The following is a 13829-nucleotide window of genomic DNA, read 5'->3' as shown; positions in this document are numbered from 1 at the left end:
CTCACAATGATGCTATGGTCATTTCCTGTGTGATCAAAGGGTTTCTGGTTCACAATGTCCTAGTTGACACAGGCAGTGCAGCTGACATTATATTTGCCAAAGCCTTCAGACAGATGCAAGAGCCTGAAGACAAGATTCATGATGCTACGCACCCTCTTTGTGGCTTCGGAGGGCGGCAGATTGTGGCACTCGGGAAGATTACCATGCCGGTAACCTTCGGATTTGTTAATAACACAAGGACTGAGCAAATTGTGTTTGATATTGTTGACATGGAATACCCCTACAACGCCATCATTGGTCGTGGTACCCTAAATGCTTTTGAAGCAATTCTTCACCCAGCTTATCTTTGCATGAAGATACCTTCGGACCAAGGGCCTATTGCTATTCATGGGAGTCAGGAAGCTGCCAGAAGGGCCGAAGGAAGCTGGACTGATTCCAAGGCAATCCATAATATAGATGGAGTTGAAGCTTGTGAACAGTACAAGTTCAGGAGGGAAAAAGCAGCTTCGGCTGATCAGCCGAAGCCCATGCTGCTGTGTGAGGATATAGCAGAGCAGAAGGTGCTATTGGGCTCGCAATTATCTGAAGATCAAGAGAAAACCTTGATAAGGTTTTTATTCAACAATAAAGATGTTTTTGCATGGTCAGCCAATGATCTTTGTGGAGTGAATCGGGATGTTATTGAACATTCGCTCAATATTGACCCATCCTTCAGACCCCGCAAGCAGAGGCTTCGGAAAATGTCTGATGACAAGGCCGAAGGGGCTCGCAACGAAGTAAAAAGACTCCTAAGTGCAGGAGTTATCAGAGAAGTGAAGTATCCAGAATGGCTAGCTAACACTGTTATGGTGAAGAAGGCCAATGGAAAGTGGAGAATGTGTATTGATTTCACAGATCTCAACAAGGCTTGTCCGAAGGACGAGTTCCCGTTGCCAAGGATAGACTCTTTAGTTGATGCAGCAGCTTCTTCGGAACTCATGAGTCTCCTGGATTGTTACTCAGGCTATCATCAAATCTGGATGAAAAAGGAGGATGAGCCGAAGACTAGTTTCATAACCCCAAGTGGTACATATTGCTATCTTCGGATGCCTGAGGGGCTTAAGAATGCTGGAGGGAGTTTCAGCAGGATGACTGCGAAGGTTCTCCAATCTCAGATAGGCAGAAATGTGTTGACCTATGTTGATGACATTATTGTAAAAAGCACGAAGCAAGAAGACCATATTGCTGATCTGCAGGAGACCTTCGCCAGCTTCAGACAAGCTGGTCTGAAGCTGAATCCAGAAAAATGTGTCTTCGGAGTAAAGAAGGGTAAGTTCCTTGGATGCTTGGTTTCAACAAAGGGAATTGAAGCTAATCCAAACAAAATCGAAGCTATACTTCGAATGGAGCCACCAACCACAAGAAAGGGGGCCCAAAGATTGACAGGAAGACTGGCATCTCTTAACAGATTTATATCCAGATCAGCGGAAAGAAATCTACCCTTCTTCGAGGTGCTAAAATCAGCTGAAGTCTTTCAATGGGGCCCAGCTCAACAAAAAGCTTTCAAAGAACTCAAGCAATACCTGATAGATCTAACAACATTAACTCCACCAATGCCAGGGGCTCCTCTGTTGTTGTATGTGGCAGCTTCGCACTCAGCAGTAAGTGCGGCGCTTGTGCAGGAGAAGTTTGATGGACAAATCAAGAAGCAGGTCCCAGTATATTTTGTATCTGAGGTCCTTAGTGTCTCAAAGAAAAATTATACAGAACTGGAGAAGGTGTTGTATGCCGTTCTAATGGCATCTAGGAAGCTTCGGCATTATTTTCAGGCATATAATATTATTGTTCCTTCTTCGCAGCCGTTGAAAGATATCATGAGAAATAAAGAAGCTACTGGCCGAATTGGAAAATGGGCTGCAGAGCTTAATGAATTTTACATTGATTATGTGCACAGATCCTCGATCCAGTCTCAAGCATTGGCAGATTTTATTGCCGACTGGACGCCAGGGGCTCAGGGCGAAGAAGCAAATAAAGATGCCGAAGCATGGACAGTGTTTTGTGATGGCTCCTGGGGAACCTTCGGAGCAGGAGCAGCTGCTGTTTTGGTTTCACCGTCCAAGGTTAAAACTTGCTATGCAGCAAGACTGGACTTCAGCTGCACAAATAATATTGCTGAGTACGAAGCCTTGCTCCTGGGCCTTCGGAAACTAAAGGCGATGGGGATCAGGAGGGCGATCCTTAAAACTGATTCTCAGATTGTTTCGGGTCATATTGACAAAAGTTGCAAGGCTAAAGACCCGAAGCTTGAAAAATACCTAGACACAGTCCGAAGGATCGAAGCTTCTTTCGAAGGATTTTCTGTTAAGAACATCCCTCGAGGGCAAAATGAACATGCTGATTTGTTAGCCAGGTCTGCAGCACAGGGGCTGCCGCTACCTTCGGATGTATTCTTCGAAACAATAAAGGCACCTTCAGTGGAGTTACTTGAAAGAGCAGTTCTTACTATTTCTCCTGTGTACAGTGAAGATTGGAGAACTGAGATAATTTCTTACCTTCAGGGCAACTTTCTATCAGATGACGAAGCTTATAATAAAAGAATAGAGGCAAGAGCTCGTCCGTATATCATTATAGAAGGGGAGTTATACAAGCATGGAGTTTGTGCCCCGCTGCTCAAGTGCTTGTCTAGAGCCGAAGGTATAGAGTTGATGAAGGAGATACATGCAGGCCTTTGTGGATCCCACATCGGATCCAGGCCGTTACTTGGAAAAGTGTTCCGTCAAGGATTTTATTGGCCGAAGGCAGCTTCGGATGCAGCTGAGTTAGTTCAAAAGTGCGAAGGTTGTCAGAAATGTGCAAGAGATCAAAAACAACCTTCGTCTTTGACACAGCTAATACAACCCATCTGGCCATTGCAAAGGTGGGGCCTCGATTTGCTGGGCCCATTACCACCGGCTCAAGGCAATCTGAAATATGTTGTAGTTGCTGTGGAATATTTTTCCAAGTGGATTGAGGCGAAGCCATTAGCTACAATAACTTCGGCCACTGTCCAAAAATTTTTCTGGCAGAATATTGTCTGTCGCTTCGGAGTGCCGAAGGCTATAACTGTAGATAATGGAACACAATTTGACTCCGAAGAATTCAGAAATTTTTGTGATCAAATTGGCACGAAGATTCACTTTGCGTCAGTCAGGCACCCGGAGTCGAATGGGCTTGTTGAAAGGGCCAACGGCATCATAATGACAGGAATAATGAAGCTAATCTTTAATCAACCAAGGGGAAAGTGGCCAGATCAGCTTACCAAAGTGGTATGGAGCCATAACACAACAACATCAAGATCTACAGGCTTTACCCCATTTAAGTTGTTATTTGGTGACGAAGCAATAACCCCGGAAGAAGCCAAAGCTGGATCAATAAGAGTGGTAGCTTCGGCAGAATCAGGTCCCGAAGATACTTGTCTCGTGGAAAAAGATGCCTTAGAAGGGATCAGGCTTCAGGCCGTGGAGAATATCAATAAGTACCAGGCTGAAACAGTTAAATGGCGAGATAGAAAGGTCCGGCTAAAAAATATTGAGCCAGGACACTTGGTGCTTCGGAGAGTGGCCAATCCGGATACAGTGGGCAAATTGCAACTGAAATGGGAAGGGCCTTTCTTAGTAGCATCTTCGTCAAGGCCTGGTTCGTACAGACTGAAGGACATGGATGGCAATGAAATTCCAAGATCTTGGAATGCGGATGAGCTTCGGCGGTTTTATGTATAACTCGATGTAATTTTGACTTTTCTTTTCTTTTTCATGGCACCCTTTTCCTTTCTAAAAGGGGGAGAAAGGTTTTTAATGGGGCCATCTTATGTAATTTCCTTTTTAGTTTTATAAGAGCAAAATCCCCCAAAGAATGTAAATGTAAAAGCTGAGAGTGCACCATCGAGTGCCGAAACTAAAAAAGAGAAGAAGCTCCAAAGACGTCCCTAAGGGGATGCAGAGCTCACAGCGAAAAGTCAACGCTGATTCCGCCGAAAGTAAAAGGCGAAGAAGCTCCAAAGTCGTTCCTAAGGGAATGCAGAGCTTATACCGTCTAAGTAAAGGACGAAGAAGCTCCAAAGACGTCCCTAGGGGGATGCAGAGCTTACAGCGAAAAGTCAACGCTGATACTGCCTAAGTAAAAGGCAAAGATGCTCCAAAGTCGTTCCTAAGGGAATGCAGAGCTGACGTGTGTTTGCTCCTAAAAAAATGATGGATGAGTGTGGCTTCGGACATACGCTTCGGACATTCATTTGCACATTGCATCATGGCATTTGCATGCATAAGCATTCATTCATAGCATTTGTGTTCCTAAATGGTTGCTTCGGCACAGAGAAAAGTTTCGGATAAATGGTTTGTTATGTAAAAGAAAGGTTTCGAAGAAGTGGTTTTTTATGAATCGTTGTGTATAAGAGTAGCAGTCTTTTATGTTTTGCTATGTAAAAGCTTTGGCAGAAAGAAGAAGTAGTCTTTTATGTCTTGCTATGTAAAAGCTTCGGCAGAAGGAAGAAGTAGTCTTTTATGTTTTGCTATGTAAAAGCTTCGGCAGAAAGAAGAAGTAGTTTTTTATGTTTTGCTATGTGAAGAAAAGCTTTGGCAAAAAGAGGAAGCGACCATTTAGGCTTCGTTGTGTACGAAAAGAAGGGAAGGTGTTTTTTCGCCTTCGGCTCAAAATACTGATTTCGTCCACATCAAAGCGACTCAATCGAAGGGTAAGGATATATTACAAGGTATGTACAAAGTTCCTTGAGAACAGTTCAATTGTATTTACAAAACTTGTTACAAAAGTATCCTGAGTTTTTTTTCCTATAGTACATTTCTACTGATCTTCATTAAGCTTCAGCTTCGGCGACAGTTTCGGCGACATAACTTAGGCATCATCTTCACCTTCGTCATCCTACATAAATCAAAGAATCGTGAGTAAAAATCAAGTGCAAAGAAAAAGGTAAGTACGAAGTATTATCTCTTACTGGTTCAAGATGACTTCGTGCTTCATCTCCAGCCTTCTCTCGCCCGCCCTTTGTCCATACCATTTTTATAAATCTATTGGAGATACTTCGGGCGAGGTCGGGCATATCATCCAGAATTGATGAAGATAAGGTGAAATTGGGCCTGTTGACAACCTTTCCATGTTCGCAGCCGGCTTTCAGAAATGCAGCAGCAGTCCCTCGAGAAGCCACCCAGGCACAGAAGTCACCATGCCCAGCTATGACTTCGTCGAGCTCGTCAATTTCCCCCTCAATGTGTTCGAAGGTTTGTGGTAGGTCTTCAGCTGAGGGGGTAAATTTTTCGCTGCTAGCTCCAACTGAATGAAAAATCTTTCTTAGTCGCTGAATGCACTTGTTGCTAAATTCTAGGCATTTTTCTTGAAGATTTGTCAGTAGTTTTCTCAAATCCGAATTTTGCTGAGCTTCGGCTTCAAGTTTTGCATTGAGATCTTGTTTCTCTTGTTCGAACTGCTCAGACTGGCGGAGAAGCTTCGTGTTCAGTTCTAATATTTTTGCTTCAGCTTCCGCCAGTAAACCTTCGGCTGCCTGGAGTTCAAAGTTCTTTTTCTCAAAAGCATCTGATTGCTCCTTTATTTTGTTTTCCAAATTTCCAATTATAACTTCATGCTTTTTATCTTCAAGATCTTGCTGCATTTGCAAGGCTTTGCTCAATAGCATACTCTACACAAACACAACCTTCATCAGACATGTTTTTGTTAGGAGCAATAAAAGTTAGGGGACAAGTCATCTACCTTGAAGTTGGAGTAAAACAAACTACCAACGACATGCTGTCGTCGGTAGCGGCTGATATCTGCTTCTAGCTTCGGAAATCCAATACTCTTGGACAGAGTACTAATAACTCTGGCCCCTGTCTGGTCCCGAATACACTCTAATTTCTCATCATCAACACCTCCGAAGAGGAGTGCCCCAGGTTTGTATCCGCAGGATTGGGCATACTCTTTAAGCTCTTCTATTTCAGCTTTTGTTAGATGTTCTCCAACTAAGTTTTGGAACGCGAAGGTTTCGTTTTTTGAAGCTTCGTCAGCAATTTCTTTTCCTTTCTTTGACGCTACGGTCACAGTTTCTCCGGCAGCAGTAGCAGTTTCTTCTGCAGCCATGTCTAGCAGCATTTGGTCAATATGTTCAATTGTGCTCTCTAAATTAAAATCTTCAGCTGAGGTAACTTTGGCGGCTGCGGCCTCCGAAGGTGCAATTTCAATATCTGCTCCCTCTGCAGCCGCTCGTGTTTTTTGGGCCGAAGCTCTTGGCGGCGTTTTGTCAATTACCTCTGTCACGGTAATGATTCTTTGTCTCTTTGCCTTGATTGTTTTCCTTGATTTCTCGGGCTCCTTGTCCTTCTGAAAAAACTTTGTCAGTTGAGGACCCAGTGGACTTAGCTTTGCAGGTAAGGATTCAGTCATTACCTTCAGAATTTCCCCAACAACAGCAGCAGAAGGCGATGCGGGGGTTTCTTCTGCTTCGGAGAAGAAGTTTTCTTTTTCTTCTGAATTTTCTTCTTTATTGGTTCTTTTTCACCTTCATCTAAGGCTTCAGTTGCCCTTTTCCTTTTTTGGCCCCTGGCACCTTTGTTCAGATCTTCGTAGTCTGGGTATTCGAAGCCCAGGGCGTCCAATACTCGATTCAGCCTTCGTTTTGGACGGCTGCCGAAGGCTGCAGTCATCAATTGATCTTCTTTCTTGGAATAATTACCAAGTATTTCGTTGCACATCACTTCAATCGTATCTAGCCACTCTTGGCAAGGAGTTTTAAAGAATTTCTTAAATTTGAAGTAGTAAGGCAAGCGTACAAGTTCACCCTTTTTCTTTTCCCCCTCCAGCTTCGGCATTTCCCACTCTTTTATACTAGGGAAAACTTTGAAAGCCAAGAATTCCTGGACCAGGTCCCTTGTACTGATATTTTCTGCAATTATTTTGAATTCATACATTGCTTTTTGAGTTGGACCCTCTGGTAACATGTGGCACTGGGGGCGGGTTTCTCCGAAGGTCAGTTCCAGTGGGCTTTGCACAAGCTTCTCTTTATCATCATCAACCTTAACATAGAACCATTCCGATTTCCACCCTGCTGCCCATTTGCTTCGGTAGCTGATCACAGGACACTTTGTAGTTTTCCGATAAGCAAAATTATAGCAACCAAAGTTGTCATGTAATCCATCCTTTCTAGCCTTTGTCTGATAGTGCAGTTCATGAACTCGGCAAAAGCTGTCCGCAAACGGTTCCACCGCCTGGCTTCGGAGTGCCCAAATATAAACACTAAGCCTAACGATAGCGTTAGGGGTTAGCTGGTGAAAATAGATTCCAAAATTATTCAATATCTCTGCAATAATCCCATGAAGGGGGAATCTCAACCCAGCCTTTAAGAAGCTTTTAAAAATAACAATTTCATCTTTCTCCGGCTTTGGGGTAGTCTCTTCTCCTCCGAAGCGTAGTAGCTTCTTTTGATTTTCAGTAAAATAGCCTGACTTTACCATCTTGGACAAATCAGCCTTCGAAACAGTAGATTTCCCGAAGTCCAAATGGCTGGGTTTGCTTGGTGTGGCAAGGTGATAATCATCTTCGGAGTCTGTTTCCTCAGCTTCTTCTCCTTCTGCTTCAGCGATTGCTTGTTCTACATCATCAATAGGAATCTTTTCCGAAATCACTAGCCCGGACCGTTGCATGGCTTCGGAGATAGGGACGGTCTCCGAAGCTTCAGTTTCCTCCCCCTCGCGTTCAATCCTAGCGGTAGAACGGACTCTGGCCATTTAACTATGAACTTGTGAAACTTTAATACTTTTTTCTCCGAAGCAGGTTTCAAGATGGAGCTTCGTTCAATTCTGACAAACAAGCTTCGGCGATGGTTAAAATTTTGGCAGCAAAACAGTGCAAATAGCAATGAATGCTGTGGTAACTTCACAACTACTTGTCAGTTTATATAGTGCTGCAGGTAAGAAGGCGAAGCGGCGGAATTGTTACACCAGGCGCGCAGTAACTTGTACCCGCTGCGCAGTGGACCGCAAGGATCAAACAGTAACTCTGCAAGGTGGGACCGACACGCGCTCGGAAGTCGGATCGTTTCTCCGCAACGAGCTCAGGGAAGGTGTTTTTTGGACCTTCGGCTTCCCGAAGCTGAAGAGGTTTTTTTTCACGGGTCAAGCTCGTTACGAAGAACGATCTAGCACCGCGAAAGGGGCTACTGTTGGGGTTGTGCTTCGGTGCGCCGAAGGTCTCACACGAAGAAGCAGCTTCGGCTGAAGTCGTCTCCAAGAGATGGCCGAAGGTCCCTTTTCATGGAGCTTCGGCGTTTTAAACCGACATAGAGATAGAATGACCTTTTTATACATATAGGTCTGAGTCAATGCTGTAAACTTTCGCAAGGGACATAATTGTAATTTGTCACAGGCTGCGACCTGTGCCTATAAATAGATGAACAGTACCTCTGTACTGTTCACGTGAACCTGTCATTTGCTTTCACATCACGCTTGTACTTTTGCCTTCTGCAGGACCGAAGGTACATTTGTAATTCAAAGTCATTTATATTCATTAATACAAGTAGAGATAATTCTATGACAATATTTAAATGTTTATTTCATATTCTATAATTTATGTGAATGCTTCATTCTTCGTTGTTATGCTTACGAAGGTATGTCCTTCGTAACCTTCGTCCGAGATGCTTTATATCCCGAAGGGATATATCGTTATGGAGGACGAAGGACCTTAACACTTAACATTTTTTTGTGTTGCCTTGTTCTTAATTCTTAGCATTTGAGAACAAGTCCCCAACATCTCCCTTAGTCAACCACTCAATTTTGTCATCGTTCTACTTCATCGGATCTCTAATCACATAAAACAATTTAGCACTATGGAGTGACCTCATGTGGGTCTCAAACCCAATTTCCTCGTTGCACCTGCTATCACATTATGTGATAGACCCTTTATAAATTGATCTATCATATTACAATTACTATGGAGTTTCTTAGTTTTTGATAGATTTCAACTATCTTTTCACATGCTTTGTAGACTTCATGTTATTCTTAGAACTGTTAACTTTGATTATCACAATTATACAGAGATAACCGATATCGGTTTATCAACTATCAGTAAATCAATAAGGAGTTCACAAAGCCACTCAGTTTCAACTGTGATGTTATCTAATGTTGTGAGTTTTGCTTCCATTGTTGACCTTATTAAGATGGTATGCTTACAAGACTTCTATGAAACAGCGCCACATCCAAGTGAGAACACATATCCACTTGTGGCTAAATCTCATCAATATCAGATATCTCGTTAACCCTCTTATACTCTTGGCTATCCGATATAGTGGATGCCATAACTCATAGTTCCTTTTAGATAGCACAATACCCTATCAAAAGCATTGACAACGGTCACATCTCGAATTGGAAACAGACCGGTTGACTTTGCTCACAGCAAACAAGATGTCAGGTCTTGTTGCACTAGCCAAATACACATGAGAGCCAATGATTTGAGAGTATCACAATTGATCCCATAATATTCTATGATTTTTATTTAATAGCATGCTTGAACCATAAGGAGTTGGAGTAGGCCTACAGTCACTATATCCAAAGTGACTTGGTACCTTTTCCACATAATATAATTGCACAAGAGTAACCTCAATGTTTTCTCCTTCTCTCGACAGCGTTATGATAAGAATAACATCACCCCTCTCCTAATATTTTATTTTAAAATTATTACACAAAAGGTCTTTCACTTCCTCAATCACATTAATATTATTATCAAATATTAGAATGTCGTACACATATAGACACAATATCACACCTTATCTCCTACCAAACCAATAATAGACATATTTATTAACTTCATTCACAACAAATCTAGCTGATATCAAATTTTGTCATGTTATAGCTTAGGTGCTTATTTTAGGCTATACAAAGATTTTAATAATTTACACACCTTTTTGAGAGCACCTAGAGGGGGGGGGGTGAATAGGTGATCCTGTAAAAACTTGAAACTTAATGCCACAAAACTTGATTAGGAGTTAGCACAATAAAGCCAAGTGGCTAGAGAGGAGTTCTTGCAAAACACAATAACCACAAGAAGATCAACACAGATAGGCACAGTGGTTTATCCCGTGGTTCGGCCAAGTCCAACACTTGCCTACTCCACGTTGTGGCGTCCCAACGGACGAGGGTTGCACTCAACTCCTCTCAAGCGGTCCAAAGACCCACTTGAATACCACGGTGTTTTGCTTTGTTTTACTATATCCCACTTGCGAGAAATCTCCACAACTTGGAGCCTCTCGCCCTTACAATTTGATGTTCACAAGGAAGCACGTAAGTAAGGATGAAATGAGCAACGCACACAAGACACAAAATCAGAGCACAAACACGCACACAAGTCACAACTCGAGCTCACAACACAACCCAGAGAGTTCTCTACTCAAATGGAGCTCTAGTTGCTATCACAAAGAATCAAATGCGCGGAATTGTAGTCTTGGTGCTTAGGAATGCTTAGAGAATGCTTGGTGTCCTCCTCCATGCGCCTAGGGGTCTCTTTTATAGCCCCAAGGTAGCTAGGAGCCATTGAGAGCATTCTAGGAAGGCAAATCTTGCCTTCTGTCGACTGGCGCACCGGACAGTCCAGTGCACCACCGGACACTGTCCGGTGCACCCAGACTGAGCAGAGACTTGGCTGCTCGAGCCAAGTCTTTTCCAATTGTATTTTCTCTGATTCTAGCACTTAGACAAATATGTTAGTACACAAAAACCAATGTACTAAGTCTAGAATCATACCTTTGTATTGATTTGCACTTTGTCCACCCTTTGGCATATACTCATTCCCTTAATGTGTGTTGGGCACTTAATCACCAAAATCTTATAGAAATGGCCCAAGGGCACATTTCCCTTTCAATCTCCCCCTTTTTGGTGATTTATGCCAACACAACAAAAAGCAACTAAAAGAAGTGCAACATCAATGCAAATGAGAACACAAATTTGTTTTGATTCAAATTTGGCATATTTGGATCATTCTTTGCCACCACTTGGTTTGTTTTTTGCAAATCAAACTCAATTTCCTATCTCTAAGTCAAATTCACTTATTGAGGCATAGAGAAAGTGAAAGTGCATTCATCCCTTTTGTGAGTTTTGGTGATTTAGATAACAACACATTTAAAGGTCTAACAAGTTTGCTAAGTGTTGAACAGGAAATTCAGTATGATAAACATACTTGAATAGTGTATAATGATCAGTGAACAAGGTTCAACACAAGATCAAATAACCAGTGAGACAATGCAAATGGATATAATATGGTCTCTATATTGGTTTGAATATATGGACAAGTCCTGAGAAATCACTATGCATAAATATGATCATAATAGAGGTTGAAGTGATTAAGAGGATTGGTCAAGCCAAAGTGAATAAGATATGAGGAATCGTGAATTGGCTTGACCATATTACTATTAGTCCATATATGAATATATGAGAATCAAACTAGAGCTTGATTGATCTTAGCAGTTATATCTAGATGACATTCAAGCAAGGTTCACAATATTGAAGAAATGATTCTCTCAATGGTTGCTCAATAGGATGTGACTCAAGAATGGCTTGATAGGGTGAAGATAGCAAGGAAAGGGCTTCGAGGAACTAAGCGAAGGTGAAGGCCAAGCGACGGCTTGTAGACCGAGGTACCAAGGCTAAGGTGAAGAAGAGAGTACTTGCACTAAGTCGATGAACTAATCAGCTATGAAGAGTTACAACATGTTGATGCATCAGTAAGGTGACTTGAAGCCATGATTTGAACTCATATATGGTGAAATGGCACAAGTCATAGGCTCGATTTGTGTTTGCTTCAAAAGGTGAGACAAAGATGTTTGTGATCCTTATGAAGCAACACCATGGAGAAATCACACTTGAGACACCAATGACTCAAGGAGTTTACTTAATTATATTTTATTTAACTTGAGTATAGGAATCGTCGTACTATCAAGGGGGATCCAAAAAGAAGGTTGGTGTTGGTACTAAAGCTCAAAATCCTTGATCTAAAACTTCCATTTTACCCTAGTTTCACTTCTGTTTTCTCAAAATCTGTGCAGCAGTTCAAAAATCGGTTCAACCGGACCTAAAACCGGTTCAACCGGTTTCTGCACTGTTCCGCTCTGTCACTGCCAGTCTGCCAGTCAGTCCTGTCAGAAAAAGTCGTGTGCAGATTTTGGGAAAACCGGTTCAACCGGATTTGAGCCCGGCTCAACCGGTTTTGAGTCCGGTTGACTCTCCGGCTGAGTAGGTCAGTGAACCGAGTTCTTCCTGGTGGAAACCGGTTCAACCGGTTTACAAACCGGTTCAACCGGTTTTTGGCCAACTTTCCCCAACGGCCACCTGCTTTTGTGGGCACCTTTATATACACCTCCCACACTCTTCCCCAGAGCAGTGCACGCACAAAACTCCATTTCTAACCTGAGAAACACCTCCCACTCTCTCACACACACCTCTTGCCTCTCCCATTTCAAATCTTTGGAGAGAAATCTTTGAGTGAGTTTGAGAGCTGCGGTTTTTGTGCTTCATCTCCAAATCTCTCTTGCTCTTCTTGATTCGAGCTTTGGTACTACATCGAGTTCTTTGTGGATTCATTACTCTTGGAGCTTCTAGCTCCTAGACGACTAGGTGTCTCTTGTGAGTCTCCAAATCTTGTGGAAGACCACAAGAAAGTTTGTATTACCCGCTCGTTTGAGCAAAGATTAGTGTGTGGGCTTGACCTTTGTGGTCGGCAAAGGGAGGATTAGGGTTGAAAGAGACCCGGCTCTTTGTGGGCGCCTCAACGAGGAAGTAGGACACCTTGGTGGTGTGACCGAACCTCGGGATAAATCTTGTGTCTCTTGTGTTCTTGCTCATTGTGTTTGTTTGTGTTCTTCGTTCTCTCACCATTGCGTGGAAGATTTGTTTATATATATTTGGTGTGTGGATTTTGAGAAGTGCCCTTCTCAGATCTACTATTTTGAACCCTGTGGATCATTTAGAACATCTCACTTCCAAAGTTAACTGGGTGAATTTCGAGATCAATTCAGTTTTACCCAGTTTGCTTCTAGTTTCTGTTGAAAAAGTTTTAACTTGCCTATTCACCCCCCCTCTAGGCAACTTTCAATTGGTATCGGAGCCTAATCCTCGTTCTAACGCTTAACCGCGTGAGGAAAAGATCATGTCGGGGGGACTAAGAAACGAAAGTGCTTCTAAGCTTGAAAAAGTTGAGGTTGCCTCGACTTTATCTTTTGGTGCAGATGTTGATCCTAGGGCAATAGATCTTGCCATGAGAATCGCCGAAAGGATGTTCCTCAAAATGAAGGAAGATGAGGCGAAGAACAAAATTGAAGAAGAAAATAATCGATGGAGACCAAACGACGAATCCACCTCTTCACAAGGTTCGTCTTTCAAATCCACTTCTCATATGTGCTTTATTGCTAATGGGAGTGATAGTGAAAGCGAAAGTGAGGATGAGGAGGAGCAAGAAAGTGATAGTGAAGATGAGGAAGATCTTCAAAAATTCTTCGCTCAACTAAGCAAGAAGAATCGGATGAGCTTGCTCAAACTCATGAAAAGAGCGGAAGAACAAAAGGAAATGCTTCATAAGCAAGAAGATATCCTCATTGAAAAAATCAAAGACTTGGAGAAGTTGACCAAAGAGAATGAGAAGCTAAAGTGCTCTCATGATGATTTGGTCCAAAGGTATGAAGACATTTCAATTGAGCAAATTAAAGCTATTAATCATTCATCATATATTGCTCAATTAGAAAATAAAAATGCTATGCTCAAGAACACGGTAGAAAAGCTAAATATTGAAAATCTAGCTTTGCAAGAAAAACATGATAAGCTTGTGTGCTC

Source organism: Zea mays, chromosome 7 (assembly GCF_902167145.1).
Source record: "Zea mays cultivar B73 chromosome 7, Zm-B73-REFERENCE-NAM-5.0, whole genome shotgun sequence".
Taxonomy (NCBI): domain Eukaryota; kingdom Viridiplantae; phylum Streptophyta; class Magnoliopsida; order Poales; family Poaceae; genus Zea; species Zea mays.
Note: the sequence above shows the minus strand (reverse complement) of the source record.